The 22,288-nt window shown below is 39.8% G+C and overlaps 1 long non-coding RNA gene across 1 annotated transcript; it reads left to right on the forward strand.

The window, feature by feature from the left end:
* Positions 1-857: 857 nt before the first annotated feature.
* On the forward strand, positions 858-17,101 carry LOC137235760 (uncharacterized). Its single transcript, XR_010948038.1, has 3 exons — positions 858-976; positions 14,146-14,263; positions 16,961-17,101. It is a non-coding gene; the product is annotated as an uncharacterized lncRNA (long non-coding RNA).
* The last annotated feature ends 5,187 nt before the right edge of the window (positions 17,102-22,288 follow it).

Consider the following 22,288-nt stretch of genomic DNA (forward strand, 5'->3'; position numbering starts at 1 on the left):
TCATCCGATTAGCAGCAGTTCGGAGGTAGTCATTAAGGGCCTTTTTACCATCTCCAGCTAAGGTAGATCTTATCTGGAGGATAGCTACCTATCAGATAGATTCATTTGACACTTATGTTTTCACCAACACAGGGTGACCTACCAAGGGTTAAATCGATAAGTAGAACAAAACATCTTTTGTGAATACACGAAAATTGGCCAAACAGTTAACTTTTTTTACACTATATTAGGAAATGCACATAACAGAGACGCGAGTATGTAGAAAATAGAAATTTGTATATGTAAACAAAATAAATGTAAGGCGCGATAACCTCCGAAGAGATCTAAGGCCGAGCTTCTCTTCTAATATGCGTCGTGCTCCTCTTGATTTTCTCTACAAATTGGCCGGACGGGACCTACTTGTTTTATGCCGACTCTGAACGGCATCTGCAGGCAGATGAGTTTTCACTGAGAGCTTTTCATGGCAGAAATATACTCGGAGCGCTTCCCAAACACTGCCGAGGGGCGACCCCGCTTAGAAAAATTGTCTTCTAATTGAAAAACCTTATTTCTAAAATTTTGATGTTGCTTTGCCAGGGATGGGAACCCAGGGCATAAGGTGTGGTAGGCGGAGCACGCTACCATCACGCCACGATGGCCGCCAATTTGTATATGTATCTTAGAAAAAAGGGACGGACCTAAATCTATTGCGAAACTGTCGCTTTGCGTGATTGTCTCTAATTTTTTCTGTAGGGTATATACAATGTTACCCGAACTTAGGCTACTTTCTGTTTTTGTTTTGTTATTTGGAATGGTATAATGTGTTTTGTGTGTGTGTGGAAATTTCGCTGAAAAAATCGGCATAGATTGCAAGTATAAAAGGTGTGAAAAATTTTAATATCACATTGTCAGTTTTAGTGTTGAAGACGTAAGTGATATTTTGTTGTAATTTCTTCAAGCTAATACTTTACAAAATGCTGAAACATCTGATTGCTAAGTAAGTAACTAAATTATATTATCCTTTCAGAAAAAAATAGTATCGCAAATTAAAAGATATTTTAAGAGTCAAATCGATATATTAGTACAGCACATACTGCTATATGTCCTTTGGTTTAAATTTAGAGGAATATATATGTACATCCTGTTTTTGAATTTTTCCTTTATTTAAATCAGATATAGTATAGTTAGTGGCATAGGTCCTAGAAAGCTTTATCAAAAGGACGAACTTATTTTATAAGATAGGTCCTGCTTTTAAATATTATTTCTCAGTTTGGTCGTTAAACAAACACAATGGACGCATATAGTATATTTGGGGTCCTCACAGACCAGCTAGTTAACACAACCAGCTAACATAACTTTATTGACCGCGCTGAATCTGATTTCTAATAGGCTATTGGCTACATTCAATGCGTTCACACGCAAACTAAATTTTAAAATACCGAGGGGATCGATTCGGCCACGTTATCAAATTGGTGATTTATTTCTGCAGTCGGTTGAAAAACATATCTATGTATGCCTTTGCAAAGTTTTCCTTCCAGATATTTTTAGATAATTTTATCGTCTATCACCAGAAAGTAACTAATTCGATACGTTTTGCAGTTACTACGGCGATATAAACTCATTTCATAAATAATTTGACGGAATTTTGGCCTCTAAGCAGATATTTAGGCGATCGATAACTGTAGCGTTTTGAATTTTTCTTTGTTCCGATAATTTATATGGCGAATGGTCCAAACAGAGATTTTTTGCAAATAATTGCAAAACTTAAAATTTTTCTCTAGTCTATGCTTTCGCCGGAACACACTTTTGCACTTTCATTTGTATAAAAAACATAGAAAACATATAGTTTTTCTAATTATTGTGAAAAACTTTTCAAACACAACAGCAAAGTAAGTCGGTAAAACATTTTCTAGGATTTCTGAATTTCTGTACCCAAGTTCTTTATATTTGTGTTCGGTTGCAAGCGAACATTACATACTCAGATGAGAGCTATGGAGACAAAATAAGGGAAAATCACCATGTAGGAAAATGAACCTAGAGTAACCCTGGAATGTGTTTGTATGAAATGTGTATCAAATGGAAGGTATTAATGAGTATTTTAAAAGGGAGTGGGCCTTAGTTCTCTAGGTGGACGCCTTTTCGAGATATATCCATAAAGGTGGACCAGGCCTGACTCGAGAATTTGTTTGTACGATATGGGTATCAAATGAAATGTGTTAATGTGTATTTTAAAAGGGCGTGGGCCTTAGTTCTATAGGTGGACGCCTTTTCAAGATATCGCCATAAAGGTGGACCTGGGGTGACTCTAGAACTTGTTTGTACGATATGGGTATCAAATGAAATGTGTTAATGTGTATTTTAAAAGGGCGTGGGCCTTAGTTCTATAGGTGGACGCCTTTTCAAGATATCGCCATAAAGGTGGACCAGGGGTGACTCTAGAATTTGTTTGTACGATATGGGTATCAAATGAAATGTGTTAATGTGTATTTTAAAAGGGCGTGGGCCTTAGTTCTATAGGTGGACGCCTTTTCAAAATATCGCCATAACGGTGGACCAGGGGTGACTCTATAATTTGTTTGTATGATATGGGTAGTAGCAAATAAAAGGTGTTAATGAGTATTTTAAAAGGGAGTGGTGGTAGTTGTATATGTGAAGGTGTTTTCGAGATATTGACCAAAATGTGGACCAGGGTGACCCAGAACATTATCTGTCGGGTACCGCTAATTTATTTATATATGTAATACCACGAACAGTATTCCTGCCAAGATTGTAAGGGCTTTTGATTTCGCCCTGCAGAACTTTTTCATTTTCTTCTACTTAATATGGTAGGTGTCACACCCATTTTACAAAGCTTTTTTCTAAAGTTATATTTTGCGCCAATAAACCAATCCAATTACCATGTTTCATCCCTTTTTTCGTATTTGGTATAGAATTATGGAATTTTTTCATTTTTCGTAAATTTCGATATCGAAAAAGTGGGCGTGTCATAACCGGATTTCGGCCATATTTTACACCAATACAAAGTGAGTTCAGATAATTTTTTTTAAGTGGGCGTGGCCGTTCTCCGTTCTTCAACGACTGCCAAATTACAGCTTACAAAATATTAAAATTACCTTCTTTTAAAAGTGGGCGGTGCCACGCCTATTGTCCAAAATTTTACTAATTTTCTAATCTGCGTCATAAGTTCAACTCACCTACCAAGTTTCATCGCTTTATTCGTCTTTGGTAATGAATTATCGAACTTTTTCGGGTTTTCGAAATTTTCGATATCGAAAAAGTGGGCGTGGTTATAGTTCGATATCGTTCATTTTAAATATCGATCTGAGATGAGTGCCCAGGAACCTACATATCAGATGAGATACCTCAAAACGGACAGACGGACGTATGGCTCAATCAAATTTTTTTTCGATACTGATGATTTTGATATATGGAAGTCTATATCTATCTCGATTCCTTTATACCTGTAAAACCAACCGTTATCCAATCAAAGTTAATATACTCTGTGAGCTCTGCTTAACTGAGTATAAAAACAACAATGTTACACGTGTGGCACTTTATATTTTGTTAAGTTTCTCTAGACTTTTTTGACTCTAATTTAAATATATTTTTCTTTCCGTATGTTTCCGCATTCTTGGAGGCTGCAAGTCTTCTATTATTTATATTTCCGCAGGAATATATGCAACTGTTTCATCTACTACAAAGTTTTATTTAACTATCAAATGCAACTCAGCTTAAAGTACTCTTACGTACCAAAAAAATGCAATTCTAGACCTGAGATTTGCGAGCTAGGCTGTTTGAATTTTGACATTTATCCCTTAGTTGACACACTTTGTATTGTACACAATGATTGTGAAAGTACTATATTTTCTCTGTTTTAAATATGAGTCCACACATATCAAAAGTGCCTAACTCCACAAATGGCATTCTTACTAGTGTTTCGTGTATTATACATTAGACGATCAAATCAAAAGTTTTTAATAAAACAAGCAAGGTTAAGACAAAATAAGGGAAAATCAACATTTAGGAAAATGAACCTAGGGTAACCCTGGAATGTGTTTGTATGGCATGGGTATCAAATGAGAGGTGGTAATGATTATTTTAAAAGGGAGAGGGCCTTATTTCGCAATAAGGTGAACCAGGGGTGACTCAAGAATGTGTTTGTACGTTATGGGTATCAAATTAAAGGTATAAATGGAGGTTTTCAAAGGAAGTGGCCTTTAGTTTTATATGTGAAGGCGTTTTCAAGATATCGACCAAAATGTGGACCAGGGAGACCCAGAACATCATTTGTCGGGTACCGCTAATTTATTTATATATGTACGAACAGTATTCTTGCCATGACAACAGATCACACAGACCTTGCTGCCAACGACCCAAGGCTCCTGGGCTAGAACGACGTCCTCATATGTTGTGCTGTGGCGTAATATTAGCGCAGCCGAAGCTGCCTTGGAGTGGTGCAGGTTTATATGCAGTACCTGCGCGCTCGCTAATGGTCGGTTTCAGCATCGATGTCCATCCTCCGCTGATCCGCACCGTCGTATCCTCCTCCACGATAGTATCGTCGAATTCAGCATCCGACGGATCGGATTTCAACAGAAGTTGCTCGTCCATGCTAGTAAAGAACTCGCCCGCAATCTCAGATACCGAGACTGTATCGCTCTCGACATCCGGAGCCTCATGTCCACTCAAGGTGTTGCACGGGTCCTCGAGATTTTTTTTGGCGGTTGCGGGTTCGCTCGAGGCGGTGTCCACAATCACCAGATTTTCAGTCGGCTAAGAAGTTCTTAAAAAACAATAAAGAACTATTAGTCCTGAACCCTGACAAGGGCAACGTAACAGTTCTGATGGAAAAATCTGATTATGATAAGATTTTACAGGAAATGATAAACGATATTTCCTCATATCGGGTCTTGAAACGCGACCTCACAAACAAGTTACAGGACAAGAATAATGAAATTGTAGAAAAATTTTTAAAAAAAATGTGATAAATATAAAAGAAAAATATAGTCTCCTCAGTAAAACTGCAAATACGCCTAGGTTGTATGGTTTGTTGAAAATCCATAAAGAGGGAGTTCCACTCGTTAATTCTCCATCGTATAATTTATGTAAATATTGTAACGAATTTAGTGAAACTCCAATATTTAGTAAAGCATGATGGCCTTTATTAGATTACTTTGGGAGTAGTACAGTTATACTTCACAATTATACTCCACTTCGCAACTGATAGCGTGTTTAAATCAAACTGGTTACTGACTACTCAGCTTTCGCTGCTTTTATACTCTCTGTTGCACGTTCACCCATTTCTACTAAGGCCTAGTAACTTCGAGAACTTCACGCCTGGTTATCAACCATATATGTACATGTATATTTGTAGTTTATAGTCTCTCGCATAGCCACATGCCATATGTGAGTACTACTTCAGCTAATGGTGAGTATCCCTCCGCTGCCTTGGGTGTACATGATGATTGATTTGTTCACATACATACTGCTTATTATCGGCTTAGTGATGGTAGTATTGCTTAGTGATACTAATATTCGTCACACTGCCCTCTACCTAAGTCTGATCGTCCCGATCAGACAAATCTCTCGATCTAACCGCTGCTAGCCTCTCCAAGTGAACACCCTTCTATTTCGTGGTTTCCCAATTGTTTGTATGCGGTAGATGACATCACTGATCCTCTTCACAACTCTGTACGGGCCTCCCAAATTGCACCAAAATTTGGATGGAGCACCTTTCCGCCGGTGAGGGTTGTATAGCAGTACCAAATCTCCCTCCAGGAAACCTTCCGAATTATTATTCTTGTACCTGTGTTTCATCCTACTACTCATTATCCTGAACCGTTCCGTCACACTCTGTTGTTTGGCGAATGAACTACTTCGCAGAGCTTTATCTTGACGGATTGACTTTGCATCCTCAGTATAGTCTTGACAGTTCAAATTCTTTCCTTCGTTTTAATGCGTCCATTTGGTTTTGCCAATGCCAGTGTTTCTCTTGCAGATATCTTTGATTTTTCTTTATTTGGCCCATTCGTTCCATCAACCTTTACCTTTGACTTTCGTGGTCTTTGTTGAGTCTCCTCCACCAGCTCTCGCTTACTGCTGCACCCTTTCTCCAAACTGAAGTTAAGTGGCACATCCTGGTTCTCATAGCGCATAATCCTTCTCTGCATATCGATGATGATGTCATGGTCAACTCAGAAGTCCACTCCCACTCGTACTGAAACACGTATTTTCCTTATAGCAGAAAATATTCCTAGTAAAAAATGAACGGGATCGGTTAAATACCACGGCAAGTTAGATATAAAACAAGTTTAAAGGGGTCGTAGACTAGAATAATAAGCTATAACTTAGCAAAAAATAGTTTTGAATCAATGATATTTCACTTATCAAGTTTTATTGTAAGAGGAAATGGGGAAACATTTTTTTTAAACGGGCGGTGCCACGTGTTATGTAGACAAGTAAATTATCTGAAATGAAATGTACACTTAAAGCACACGCTGAGTATATAATGATCGGTTACACCCGAACTTAGACACCTTTACTTGTTATATTTTATATTTACCTTAAAAATCGCTTAGGTATGTACATCTGTTCACTATATATTTCTTATCTTATAAAGCCGATTATTTGGAGATTACGAATGGGATAAGATTATTGTTCAACCCCATTCATGAAAGGTATGAAGTCTTCGGCACAGCCGAAGACAGTCCCGTCCTTACTTGTTTTTTTGCGATTTTGCGAAGTGGAATTCCGGTTACAGTTAAGATAATTATTGTGCTTTTGTAGGGTCCTCTCCTTCATTGCCAGGAGGGAGGCGTATCAGTTTGACGAGGGCCTCGAGCGGTCATGATTGCTACCACTTGAATTCGGTCGTCGTAGCCAAGGTGGACTTTGACCACCCTGTCCAGTCTCCATTCATTCGGGGGGAGGTTGTCTTCCTTTATGCTCATCAAATCCCCTATTGTCATATTTGTTTTTGGAGTTCGATTAGGTTGATGACCGATGGTGGGTTTTCGCTGGCATCGGGTTGTAGAGGAGCAAGTAGTGCCCTACAATTAGGAAATGCCCAGGCGTTAGTGGTTCCATATCGACTTTATCAATACTTCATTCTGCGCAATAGCGTGGCAAAGTCCTGGAATGTTTATTTGGAGTTTTGAGATATTTTCATGACATTTTTTGTGAAACTTTTGATTTCCACACAGCCCCCCCCCCTCCCATGTGAGCAGCCGCAGCAGGGATAAAAAGCCACGCTATTTCTTGGTGGGAGTGAAGAGCTAGGATCTTGAGGCGGGCATCGGTTAATAATGCCTTAAATTCTGCTCTAAGCGCCCGAGCTGCCCCGACGAAGTTAGTTCCGTTCCACATGGATGGCCTTCGTAGAGAAACAGATCCAGCCAAATACGGTCTCTTGGACGATGAGAGTCCCTAGATTATCTTTTTTGATACCCCCTAACATGATTTGGAAGTAAATGTCACCGTCTAAAATAAGGTCGACTGATTCGTTAATAAAGAACCGTTTGTCCGCTAATATGATATTAGGGAAAGCTTGTAATGCGGTTGGATTTGCCTGACAGGTTGGGAAGTTTTACTTTCGCGGAAACCTGATTAGTGATACCAGTGACAGCCTAGTAGGCGGCAAGTTGATACGGCCTTTGAGCCTTTCTCTAATAAAGGTGCATTCGGGCCCAGAATCATTTAAGGAACGCGCCGAAAAATTTGTATTATTGTAAAATACGTTGGCGTGTGCTGTACCTAGTAAGGCTTCCGTATTTTATATTGGAAGCTGAGAAACATGATGTGACATTATTGACATTGTTGTTGTGCTTATTTGCCGCATCACGCCTCTGCATTGCTTCGGCCGAAGTGCTTGGGATGTTGTCATTGGGGTATGATCCTTTTGGCCTACCCGCAGGTGTTGATGCAATTGCCTGAATATGTAGGAGCGTGTGATGTCGTAGGTGGCAAATGCTGTAGTTATATGAGCTAGTACACTTAGAGACAGTATGCCCCGACGAGAGGCACTTGATACAAGTGTTGTTACTTTTAATAAAGTGTAATCTGATATCGGACATGAGTTTGGGCTCGTTGGACTTGCACATACTGCACGCGCGCTTGGCCACGCTTCTTTGAAAGGCGCCAAGATTTCGGCGCGAAGGATCGGTAGACTGTCTATCGTTCTGCTGTTTAGCGGCTTTACTAATATCGCTACCGGTAATGCCTGAAACAGTTTCCAGTGCATGGAATCTATGGGAAGAATTTGTCCATTTCTTTCCACTTGGAGACTTTTGTCTTATTGGCGACTGTCTGCTCCCAGAGAGCTAAGGTACTTTCTGGCAGCTTGTTCGAGCATAGGTAAGTAATGATGGCATCCCAGTTTGAGATGTCGATCTGAGCGTTTTAAGGTACGCGATACAGTTATTGATCTCGCGTTGCGTCGAGTTACCACACTCACTCAAAATTTTTTTAAACTAAATAAAATCTTTAGTTGGGTGTTGATCAGGATACTTTAGTTTGCGTACCTGTCAGTTAAATTCTTCCATGCTATGGTGAAAACGTCGTTTGTGAGTTGGTAATTTAGAACAATTTCCTTTGCTTCCCCCTCAGTCTTTTGAATGAGGTAATACAACCTCTCGGCATTAAGCGGACTCTTGTTGATATATATGGCCGTGAACATGTCCTGGAAAGTTGGACAAGATAGGTAATCGCCCTTAAATACTTCGGTGTCGCAAGGAGGCAAGCGGATATTGCGTTCACGCTCGCGCTCTCCTTTGGGTCGAACCTCACTATCTTTTATACCTTTCATGAAAATGAAATAGTATACTAATTTCGGCACGAATCCTAAAATTGTAAGTTCTTAAAAGAAAATAGGTAAACCCACCACTAGGTATACCGAAACAAATAAGATGAAGAGCTGAGTTGTTTTAGCCATGTCCGTCTGTTCGCCTGTCCGTCTGTCTGTTTGTGTGCAAACTGGTCCCTCAATTTTTGAGATATCTTAATAAAATTTCGTGAGCGGGTGTATTTAGGTGTCCGATTAGACATTTGTTGGAACCGGCCTGTTCGGACCACTATAACATATATCCTCCATGCAACCAATTTTTCAGAAAAAGAGGATTTTTGTCATATCTTCCTCAATTTATCAGATTGAAGCTTCAAACTTCACCATATGCTTTCGTATATTGCACATATTGTTGTCTGAATAAATGGATGAGATCGGTCGTATATATAGCACATATCTCCCACAACCGATTGTTCAGATAGGAAACTTTTCGTAATTACTGCCCCATTTTAAGAGCTAGAGGCTTCAAATTTCAACAAATGCTGCTGTGTGAATAAATGATAGAGATCGGTTGTATATATAGTATATATCTCATACAACCGATTTTTCAGATAAGAAACTTTTCGCAATTTCAGCCCCATTTTATCAGTTAGAAGCTTCAAATTTCATCAAATGCTCACATATATAGCATATATTGTTGTCTGAAAAAATCATGGAGATCGGTGGAAAATATCTAATATCTAATCTAATCTAATATCTAATCTAATCTAGTCTAATCTAATGTATATTATAAATATGAAAGTTTGGATGTTTTTATGTTTGGATGTTTGTCCAGACGTTTGTCTTTGTGACTCAATAACGCACGAACAGACAGATTTGGATGAAATTTCCACACATGTAGCCAATAGTCTAGAAGGATCTACTAGCTATATTTTTTTGAAAAGGTGGGCGGGTGGGAAGTCCCCCCGTTATAATTTAATTATTGTATTTTTTCGTCTTTGTTACTGAATCACGCCAGAATGGCTACACGGATTTAGGACAGAGACAATAGTTTACTGGCGAATACTTTACGTATATTGACCTTCACCAATATTACAAACTCAATGGGTCAAATAAGTCGAGGGCTTACAAAGTGCGCAGTGACATCCTACCCCCTACCCTTCCGGTATAATTTCTGAAATATTTTCGGGATGCGTCCGGCAACCCGTCGGAGTTATTTCGGGACTTTTTCGGGATCCTCTGGGGATCCTTCCGGTATCATTTCTGGAAAACTTTCGAGATCTCGCCAGGGTCATTGCGGGATTTTTTCGGGACTATTTCGGGATCATTTGGGGATCCTACCGGGATCATTTCCGGATGGTTTCCGGGATTCCGCTAGGGTAGTTTCGGGGCTTTTTCGGAACTATTTTGGGACCCTTCCGGCATCATTTCTGGATGATTTTTACGATCCGTCCGGGATCCCGTCAGGCTCATTTCGGGAATTTTTCGCGATCATTTCTGGATAGTTTTCGGAATACATCTAAGATCCCGCCGGGGTTATTTTGGGTCATTTTCGGTATCCCTCCGAGAGCATTTCTGGATCACGTGAGGGTTATTTCGGAACTATTTCGGGATCATTGGGGACTCTTCCGGTATAATTTCTGGACGACTTCGGGATGCGTCCGGAATCCCGTCGGAGTTATTTCGGGGTCTTTTTCGGGATCATCTGGGGATACTTCTGGTATCATTTCTGGACGACTTTCGGGATCCCGTCAGGATCATTTCGGAACTATTTCGGGCCTATTTCGGGATCATTTGGGGATCCTTCCGGGATAATTTCTGATGATTTTCGCGATCCGTCCGGGGATCCCGTAGGGTCATTTGGGGACTTTTTCGCTATCATTTGTGGATAGTTTTCGGGATACATGTGGGATCATTTCGGGACTATTCCGGGATCTTTTAGGGACTCTTCCGGTATAATTCTGGATGATTTACGTGATCCGTCCAGGTACTAGTCAGGGTCTTTTCGGGATCATTTTGGACTCTTACGGAATCATTTCTGGATAGTTTTCGGGATACGTCCCGGGTCTTTTCGGGACTTTTTCGGGTTCATTTGGGGACCCTTCGGTGATACTTTCGTGACGGTTTACGGAATCCCGTCGGGTCATTTCGTGATGGCTCAATCAAATTTTTTTTCGATACTGATGATTTTGATATATGGAAGTGTATATCTTTCTCGATTCCTTTATACCTGTACAACCAACCGTTATTCAATCAGAGTTTAATATACTCTGTGTGCAAAGCACGCTGAGTATAAAAATAAGTTGGTACTTTGTGTGAATGGTCCCGAAAAGATCCCGAAAGTCCCCGAATAAGTCCCGAAAAAGTCCGAAATGACCCTGACGGGATCCCGGACAGATCTCGAAACCATCTAGAAATGATGCCAGAAGGGTCCTCAAATGATCCCGAAATAGTCTCAAAAAATTCCCGAAATTGCTCTGACGGGATCCCAGACGGAGCCCGAAAGCCACCAAGAAATGATACAGGAGCCATCCCCAAATGTTCCCGAAATAGTGCTAAAAATTTTCCGAAATGACCTTTATGGTATCCCGGACAGATCCTGAAATGATCTCAGAAGGGTGCTCAAATGATCTTGAAATAGTCCAGAAAAAGTCACGAAATTACCCCGTCGGGATCCCAGACGGATTCCGAAAACCACACAGAAATGATCCCGAAAGGATCCGCAAATAATCCCGAAATAATCCCGGACGGATCCCAGAAACCATCCAGATATGATCCTTAAAAAAGTCCCTGATTGATCCCGAAATGACCTTGACGGATCCCAGATTGATCCCGAAAGCCATGCAGAACTGATGCCGGCAAACTCTCCGCCCGTCCGTCCGTCCGTTAGCACGATAACTTGAGTAAATATTGAGATATCTTCACCAAATTTGACACACTAGTTTATCTGGACCCAGAATAGGTATAGAAAATGAGCGAAATCGAATGATAACCACGCCCATTTTTTATATACATATATATAATTTTGGAATACACAAAAAACCTGATACTTTAGTAAATAATACACCTAGAATGTTGAAATTTGAAATGGGACTGATATTGAGACTCTTGATAAAAATTTGGAAAAATGTTTTCAATTGGGCGTGGCACCGTTCACTTGTGATAAAATCAATTTTACAAATATTATTATTCCTAAACCAAAAATCATTCAACCTATCGTAACAAAATTCGGCAGAGAGGTTGCCTTTACTATAAGGAATGCTTTGAAGAAAAATTAACAAAATCTTTTAAAGACCACGCCCACTTTCATATAAAATATTTTTAAAAGGGTCGTGGACGAATAAAATAAGTTATATCTTTGTGCAAAAGAACTTTATATAATGGCATTTCATTTCTCAAGCAGATTTATAACAATCAATAGGAAAAACTTCAAATTTAAAAAAATGGGCGTGGTAGCGCCCCTTTTATGACTAAGCCATTTTCTGTTTCGGGAGCCATAACTCGAAGAAAAATTAACATATCGTAACAAAATTGTGTACACGTATTTTCCTTATAGCAGAAAATATGTCTAGTAAAAATGGACGGGATCAGTTAAAGACTACGGCAGCTTAGATATAAAATAAGCTTAAAAGGGTCGTAGACTAGAATAATAAGCTATAACTTAGCAAAAAATAGTTTTGAATCAATGATATTTCACTTATCAAGTTTTATTATACGAGGAAATGGGGAGACATTTTTTAAACGGGCGGAGCCACGTGTTATGTAGAAAAGTAATTTATCTGAAATGAAATGTACAATTGAAGCTCACGCTAAGTATATAATGTTCGGTTACACCCGAACTTAGACACCTTTACTTGTTATACTCAACTGAGCAGAGCTCACAGAGTATATTAATTTTGTTCGCATAACGGTACCCCGTACCGGCATAAACTAATCTAGATAGATATAGACTTCTATATATCAAAATGATCTGGGCGAAAAAAGAAATCCATTTAGCCATGTCCGTCCGCCCGTCCGTCAGTCCGTCTGTCTCTCCGTGAACACGATAACTTGAGTAAATTTTGAGGTATCTTGATGAAATTTGGTATGTAGGTTCCTGGGCACTCATCTCAGATCGATATTTACAATGAATGAAATCGGACTATAACCACGCCCCCTTTTTCGATATCGAAAATTTCGAAAAACCGAAAAAGTGCGATAATTCGTTATCAAAGACGGATAGAGCGATGAAATTTGATGGGTGGATTGACCTTATGACAGCAGAATAGAAAATTAGTAAAATTTTGGGCATTGGACGTGGCACCGGCCACTTTTTAAAGAAGGTTATTTAAATATTTTGCCAAAATGTTTGCCAAATAAAAATTAACAAAATCGGATGACGAACACGCCCACTATAAAAAAAAAAATGTTTAAAAGTCAAATTATAATTTAATATCTTTAGAGTATATAAGTAAATTATATCAACATTCAACTCCAGTAATGATATGGTGCAACAAAATACAAAACTAAAAGAAAATTTCAAAACGGGCGTGGCTCCGCCCTTTTTCATTTAATTTGTCTAGAATACTTTTAATGCCATAAGTCGAACAAAAATTTACCAATCATTTTGAAATTTAGTATTGGCATGGATTCCATGACGATAACTGTTTTCTATGAAAATGGGCGAAATCGGTTGAAGACACGCCCATTTTTTATACATAGTCGACCGTCCTTCCTTCCGCTCGGCCGTTAACACGATAACTTGACCAAAAATCGATATATCTTTACTAAACTTAGTCCACGCACTTATCTGAACTCACTTTATCTTGGTATAGAAATGGCCGAAATACGACTATGACCACGCCCACTTTTTCGATATCGAAAATTACGAAAAATTCCATAATTCCATACCAAATATGAATAAAGAGATGAAACATGGTAATTGGATTGGTTTATTGACGCAAAATATAACTTTAGAAAAAAACTTTGGAAAATGGGTGTGACACCTACAATATTAAGTAGAAGAAAATAAAAAAGTTCTGCAGGGCGAAATCAAAAGCCTTTGGAATCAGGGCAGGAATACTGTTCGTGGTATTACATATATAAATAAATTAGCGGTACCCGACAAATGATGTTCTGGGTTACCCTAGTCCACCTTTATGGCGATATCTCGAAAAGGCGTCCACCTATAGAACTAAGGCCCACTACGTTTTAAATAATCATGAACACCTTTCATTTGATACCCATGTCAGAAAAACACATTCCAGGGTTACCCTAGGGTCATTTTCCTACATGGTGATTTTACTTTATTTTGTCTCCAAAGCTCTCAGCTGAGTATGTAATATTCGGTTACACCCGAACTTAGCCTTCCTTACTTGTTTTTTAATTAATTTCATTTTTTTTTTCAGTTCCCCTTTGTTAGTTTTAATTTTTTTGACATCATCATATTTGGTGGCCGGACAAGGTCGAAAGCCAGGTTCGTGTCGAACAGATATACAACATTTGCAAAGCGTCAACAGAGAAGATGTGAGTATGAAGTTTTATATACTTAAATAAATTAAGTGTCAGCTCTATGTATATAGCTAGGCCAATTTTATAGTACTATGTATAGACTTTAAAGCCATTTTAAAAGCTTATCGTCGCTGCGCTAACGAAAACAGTTATGTGTTTTTCTTAAAATTTTTTTTTTATTGCATATTTTATTATCACTATATAGAGCCCACATTTCTGCATATGCAGTTTTTTTTATATCTCTTTTGGTTTAGAAGTGAATGAAAACAACTATGTGCTCACAGTACTAAAAGTACTCTGAAAAACGGTTATGTACTTACTCACTAGCTTATAATTTTTTTGAATCGCTGGCGAAAGTGCTTTGATTTCAATGTAAAAAATTATTACAAACCATCTCGATTCCCAAGGCAGCAGGTTCTATGAACCGGAGCGACTCGGGATTTTTCCCGACCAATTCAGTGTAACCCCATTTAATTTGTTGCTTCCCTCGCACAAATTGTCATCCTCCCAGCAGATCCTTGCAACGTGACTGCGCAATATTCTCCTGCTCCGGGAGGGTATCGAACCCAATCCAGGACCTGTACCTGACCCCGGTGCAGAGAAATGGTTTTGCTGCGTTTGCCGGAAAATAACCTTTTTAGGACGGCCACACTCTTGTCAATGTGTCACGTGCAAGAGATGGTTGCATTGGACAGGATGTTCTGGGCTAGAGCCCAAAACCCGAAGCCTTCATAACTTTTATAAATTTGGCTCCTTGCTGATTACGCCCAAGGGAGTCCCGTAGTCTGCGTCCACTTCCTTCTAGCTGCCCCGCTTCTCAGCAAGCCATAACAAGTAACCACTGCGGCTCCGGCCCCATGGCGCCACCAGCTCATACGATCGCTCCTCCCCCGATGGGTAAGGGGGTCAGAATATACCCGCGGTAGGTATGCCTGTCGTAAGATGCGACTAAAATACCAGATTCAAGGGGTGTGTAGCGCAACCCTTCAGGTTCCCATCGCAATATATAGCTTCTCCAAACCCAATTGTTAACCTCACCTATCCGCGGCGAATCCTGTTTCACTAACAGGCGAGGCTCTGGCGACCCCAAGCTCCTCATGGAACTGGGATGGCCTGAAGGTTTAATGTGGCCACATAAATCGTTCCCGAGATGGTCGGGCTAGCACCTTAATGGTGCTGTGGTACCGGAGCGTACAGGACCTGTATCCGGCAAAGGACCATCACATCGATAACACTCCCCAAAGCCTTCGGGGAGCACCCTATCGCTACAACAACAACAACATCGCTCCTCCTCATAGCTACAATCTCTGTAGTAGAGTCGGTAGCAATGCCGAGCATCAGCCCCCGTCCCCGTCTTCTTCTCCCCCTCTTTCCGGCACTAGCACTCGAGTAGGTCAGAGAAACAAATTCTTTGGTCCCTACCACCTTTTGCACCGTTTGCCAGCACAGAATATATATGGTTGCAACATTTGTCCAATACAGCTCCTGCCTTGGACGATGCCACTTTCCTAGATGTTCTGGTCTTAGCGACGGCAATCCCCTGACGGGTTTTATCACGCCATACTGCTAGGCCGCAAACCCAACTACACCGGGTACACAAATGCTTACCCAGGAAAGTCTAGTCCCAAGGCCACAACAGCAATTGCATCCTGGCCTCCCTCAACTCAGACGTAGTCACCAATCACTTACCCCTAGGGTGACGACGTTTACCCCGTTGCACTTCAAAATTCTGCAGTTAAACTGTTATGGGTTAACTGGGAAGATCACGGAGATATGCAGTTGATTTCATGAAGCGGTATAACATACGCATTGCAGCGATCCAAGAGACCAAACATACAGCAAGATCTGCTGAGGACCTGCTCCGGACATAACGTCCACAGAAGAGATCGCGAGGGCTGAAATGCCCGCGGTCTCGCGTTTATCACCCACCACACAGTGCAATATAATCTATTTGATCCCGACATCGGCATTACGCTACCGACTGTCTTACATCCTCAAATCTTGGGTGTGATGTTCGATCAGGATCTACATTTTGGATTGTACCGAAAATCCAGAGCCGTAATAATATCCCCAAACCTCTTTCCGGCAGCACTTGGGGAAAAGACAAAGAAACGCTCATTACTACTTACAAAGCAATTGGCCGGCCGGTTGCATGCTTCGCGTCCGATACGGTCGCCAAGCCTAAAGGTTACTCACTGGAAGAAAATACAGGCCTGCCAAAATACTGCTCTCAGAACCGCTACGGCCTGTTTTCTTACGTACCCAGAACACCACGTACACAATGAGGCGAGAGTACTCCCAAACAGTTCTGTTTCTGTTGAATACCCAGAAACCTGGGCATCCCAACAGACATCTGATTGATGAAGCTACACCTCCCATGGGCTTAAGGGGTAATCTCCGTAATCATTATGAGGAATAACGGCAAAAATTGCATGCATTTCCCTACCGCCGAAAGCAAATTTGAATCATGTTTGAAAGCAGCTATGTGCTATAAAACGGCGCAAATATTTATCAGGTCGTAATGCGTTAAAAATAATGATTTTTTCCTTCATACATCAATAACGTACTTTCCATAAAATATTTCAAAATACGACATTTGCAAAATTTTGCAAATGGACACAAGAAATAAGTTTTTTGATCTCCTGAAAAGTTACTGAAAAACACATAACTGTTTTTGTGAGCGCAGCGACGTTATGCTTTCATTATTTACAGTTCGAAGGTATCTGGTATATGCAATATGGAATGACCCTCGACGAATCTTGGGACTTCCGCTGCCGAAGAATGAATTTCACGTATTTATATATAAGCCCAGGCGAAACGGCGTATAGAGCAGAAGAATTCAAAATACGTAACATAGTGTAAGTATTTTTAATTGTAGGCAAAGCTTTTGGTTTTAGTTGAAAGTTATGTTGTCTTTTATGTTGTTGATTTTTCGATAGGGTGCAAAAGTGAAGACTTGTGTCAAAAGAAACTTCTCAAATACCAAGTGCATAGGTAAAATATTAGTTTCCCTTTTCGTTCTCAAAAAATAGCACTGAATAGCACAACACCGAACCCGGTTCGTTTTCAAATCAAATTTGACAAGGAATGATGGAAAATTGTTCCAATATACAGCAATTACTTGAATTGGGACCATTTTCCGCCATTCCTCGTCAAGTTTGGTTCGGAGACAAACCGGTTTCGGCATTGCGACATCTTTAGTGCAATTTATCGAGAACGAAACAAGAAAAACAATTTAACTATAAAATTTGATTTTGAAAAAAAATTTCTTTCAACCCAAATGACTACACTTTTCTTTATATTGAAACGAATTTCGGGGAAATTCATTTCAAACATTCTGCTAACGTTCGAATCGCTTAACTGTTGAAAAATTCACTGCAATTTTCAGTATTTGAAAGAGGTCTTTCTTTAGATTACTTTGGGAGTAGTACAATTATACTTCAATATCAAGTATTTAACAAAAGCGTGTTTAACTCAAACTGATTACTCGTTCGTCAGCTCGCGCTGCTTTTATTCTATCTATTGTCTCTTCCGCATATTTCTCCAAAGGTCTAGACGTTTCACCTTCTGCAACTGTTGTATCTCCTGCTTGGTTACCAGCTATATATGTACATGTATATTTGTAGTTAATGCTTTTCTACTGGTCATATGCGTGTGTATGTATGAGTAACTACTTCGGCGATGACTACATCTGTGTGTGTGGAATATCTCTTCGTCGCCTTTATGTACGCGTGTAAATGGATAAAATTGATGTGTTCGTGTACACAAGAGTGGCAGCTTGCTTTATTGTTGTTGTGCCTTTATTTACTAACAGTCTAGTTATGCTAAAAATTCGCCGGACTGCCCTCCACCTAAGTCGGCTCGTCCCGATCTAAACACTGCCAGCCTCTCCAAATGAACCACTTTCATTTTCTTTCGTGGTTAGCCAATGGTTTGTGTGATGCAAACTACATCGTTGATTCGTTTTACAACTTTGTATGTGCCTTCCCACTTACACTGTAATTTCGGAGACAAACCATTTTTTCGTTGTTGGTTGTATAACAGCACCAAATCTCCTTCCCGAAAGCCTTCTGAATTAATTGCTTTATCATATCTGGCTTTCATCTTGTTACTCATAATCTTGGTTCATTGTCTTACAAGATCGTGTATTTCCTTCATCTGTTCCTCCAAGACGCCAGCGGATTTCTTGGTATTTCTCTCCGAAACGGCATTTATCGCAAACATCAAATCAGCTGACAGTCGAAGGTCATTGCCAAAAATGACCTTTGCGGGTGTTTGGCCCGTTGTTTCATGCACTGCCGATAGGTAAGCCATCAAGAATAATGATATGTATGTATCCCACTCTTTATGGAACTTGTCCACTACTTTCCTCTAGCGCTCCTCCAAGGTTCTATTGTATCGTTCCACCATACCAACGGACTGAGGATGCAATACAACTGTATCCGTGTTTTTCGAATGCCCAATGTCTTACACATTTCTTGGAACACAGCTGCTTCAAAATTCCTGCCTTGGTCAAAATATAACTCCATTGGTACACCTCCATCCCAATTGTTTGCAAACACTTCTGATACTGTTTCAGCTTCTTGATTTGGGATTGGATATACCTCTGGCCATTTGATTAAGTAATCCATAACCACCAGTACATATTTGTTTCCGCGGTTGCTAGTAGGAAATGAAACTGCGATATCCATAGCGATCCTTTCAACTGGTGCACCTGAGTTATATTGCTTCATCTGGCCACGACTTGGGGATTCGGGCCCCTTCGCTCTGCTGCAAACCTCGCAGTTGGCAATCCACTCCATGACCGACTGACGGCAAAGAACCCAATAGAATCTCTGCTTAATTTTCTCAAGCGTCTTCGTGATCCCCAGATGACCTCCACTTGGACCATTATGTAGCTCGTTGAGAACGTCAGGAATCCTTTTCCTGGGAACAACTACTAGTTTCCTCTTACATTGACCATCCTGTATCCAAACTGTTCCAATATGACTTCGCAATAGGACTCTCTGCTGACATCTCTTTATTTGGTTTTCGTTTCTTTCGAGCCTTCGCATAACATGTGACAGATCTGTATCTTCTTACTGACACTTCCTTAGTAGTTCAATGGCCCATTCATCCGAACACATTATAGTCATAAGCCGGATATCTATGATGTTTTCCTTAGCCTCAGCTTTCGAACAGTGTTTGCATTCCAAATTACATGGTCTTCGTGACATTGCATCGACATTCCCATGGGTACTACCTTTCCGATGCTCAATGTAAAAGTCATAGCTTTGTAGTCGCCCAATCCACCGTGCCAATTCACCTTCTGAATTACGGAACTGCAGGAGCCATTTCAACGCGATCTGTCCTGATGCGGAATCGCTGCCCGTAGAGGTACTTGTGAAAATGTTTAATGCACTCTACCAATGCCAGCAACTCTCTGCGTGTAACGCAATAGTTCTTCTCTGGTTTTCCAGTTCGTCGGCTGAAATCTCCTGTCCGTTGACCAGTTGTGATAAAACGCCTGCTATAGCATATTCACTGGCATCTGTATCTAGAATAAATGTTGCTCCTGCAATCGGATATGCCAACATTGGGGCAGTGCACAAACGCTCTTTCAATGTTTGGAGGGCCACTTCTTGCTCCTTCTTCCATTTAGAAGCTTTATTTTTTCTTGTAAGCTCATGGAGGCTATGGGCTACGCTTGCAAATTTTGGTACAAATTGGCGGTAATATATGCACAGCCAAAGGAAACTTCTCAATTCATGCAGGTTCTGTTGTCTTGGCCAATCCTTTACAGCCTCTATATTTTCATTCGCAGTGTAGATGCCCTCTGTCGTTACCTTGTGACCCAAATAACTTACTTCCTTTTTAAACAGCGGACACTTTTTGGCACTTAGTTTCACACCAGCACCAGCTTTTTTTTTTTTTTTTGTTTTTTTTTTTAACTCGGACGTTGGGGCAGCGCACTGCCCTCAAGTGGCCCGATGAAACCAGGCTAATCCTGTTTTTTTTTTTTTTTTTAATTCATACATACTTTTTTTGTTTTTATTTTTTTGTTTTTTTTTTTTTTTTGTTTTTTTATTTTTTTTTATTTTTTTTTGTATCCTAATTCTTATTTATGTGTTACTTATATTTTTTTTGTTACCGAGTCTTTGAGAGGGAGTGGCTTCTTAAGCGCCGAGATCTAAAACAGCTCAGCTACAGAGAAACTCATCAGCTGAGAAATATAGATTCACAAAATACAATAGACTAAAAGTATAAATATAATTTTTTAATTATTAAGAGAAGATAGAAGCGTCTTTTTTATGGCAAAGAGCGAGTCCGAAACATCAATTATTCTCGAATGAGAGTTATAATCTTCACACAAACATAGAAAAGGTTCGTGTAGTTGGAAATTGCTTCTGCATTGTTTAAGAATTATAGGTTTATAATGCCTTGAAACTCGGCATAGAACATTCAAGTTTACTTCGTTCAATAGAAATGGGATTGAAATCGATCCATTTAAAAGTCTAGCCATAAATAGTACACCTAGCATTTCTCTACGACTTGCAAGGGTAGGAAGATTTATTAGTTTTAATCGATTAGTGTAAGGAGGAAGATTATACGGAGAGTCCCATTGAAGGTTTCTAAAGGCGAAAAGTAAAAACTGTTTTTGAATTGATTCTAGTCTATCCACATGAACTTGATAACGCGGATTCCAAATTATCGATCCATATTCTAATATCGGCCTCACCAATGATGTAAAAAGGGTTTTTGTAACGTAAGGATCACTAAACTCCTTTGCCCATCTTTTCACAAATGCTAAAACTCCTCTCGCTTTACTGACTGTGGCATTAATATGAGGGTTGAAACTAAATTTGCAATTCATTGTAACTCCCAAGTCGACAAAAACATCAACGCTTTCCAGAGTTTGGCCATTAATTGTGTGGGAAGCTGGCTGTATGTTCTCACGTGAAAAACACATGGATTTACATTTTTCTATGTTGAGAGGCATAAAATTCGCATTACACCAAGCAACTAAACGATTTAAATCCGCCTGGAGTACAGAACGTTCTTCAACCGACGCGTATGACTTAAAAAGGTTTACGTCGTCGGCATACATTAAAATTTTAGAATATTTTATAGTTGTGGAAACATCGTTTATAAAGATCAAAAACAGAATAGGACCGAGATGGCTGCCCTGAGGCACACCGGAGGGAACATCGATGACATTCGAACAAATTTTTTAAAAATGACTCTTTGAGTTCTACCGCAAAGATAGGAGGAGATCCAGCGAGTTAGGCCAGGTTGAAAACCAAGCAATTCGAGTTTATAAACAAGTAATGAGTGGCGTACTTTGTCGAATGCTTTGCTGAAATCAGCGTATATAACGTCGGTATGATGATTGTTTCTAAACCCATTAAAGACGTGAGTTGTAAATTCAAGCAAATTGGTTGTGGTTGATTTGGCTCTACAAAAGCCATGCTGAGAACTATCTATCAATGTAGAAATCGAAAATGTAAGGTGATTAGTAACGATTGCTTCGAAAAGCTTAGGGATAGCGGAGAGCTTTGCTATTCCACGATAGTTTTCAATAGACGACTTGCTTCCTTTTTTATGGAGTGGGATAAGAAAAGATTCCTTCCAAGCCGTCGGGAAAATGCCATTTTTTAAAGAGAGGTTAAACAGATCAGTAAGGGGCTGGTAAATGTATTCCGCACATTTTTTAAGAAAACATGTTGGGATCAAATCGGGACCGTATTTGAAGGATTCTTTTAGGGTCTTTAGATGTAGTAGAACATCTTCAGGCAGCAAATGTGGGGCATATATTGAGTTACTAGAATGGAGCTCATACGGATAATTTGTAGGTGATGAATCAACCACAGCAGAGTAATTAGAGTGAAAGAATTGAGCGAAGAAGTTTGCAATCTCTTGATCGTCGCTGGAAATGCTATTTCTAAACTTCATGGCAGAAGGAAATCCGTTAGTTCTGCGTTTAAAATTTACGAAATCATAAAAAGGCTTCGGGTGGCAAATAATGTTTCTTTTAATTTTACATATGTAAGCTTTATAACA

The sequence above is a fragment of the Eurosta solidaginis genome, unplaced genomic scaffold (assembly GCF_040869045.1).
Source record: "Eurosta solidaginis isolate ZX-2024a unplaced genomic scaffold, ASM4086904v1 ctg00001065.1, whole genome shotgun sequence".
Lineage (NCBI taxonomy): Eukaryota > Metazoa > Arthropoda > Insecta > Diptera > Tephritidae > Eurosta > Eurosta solidaginis.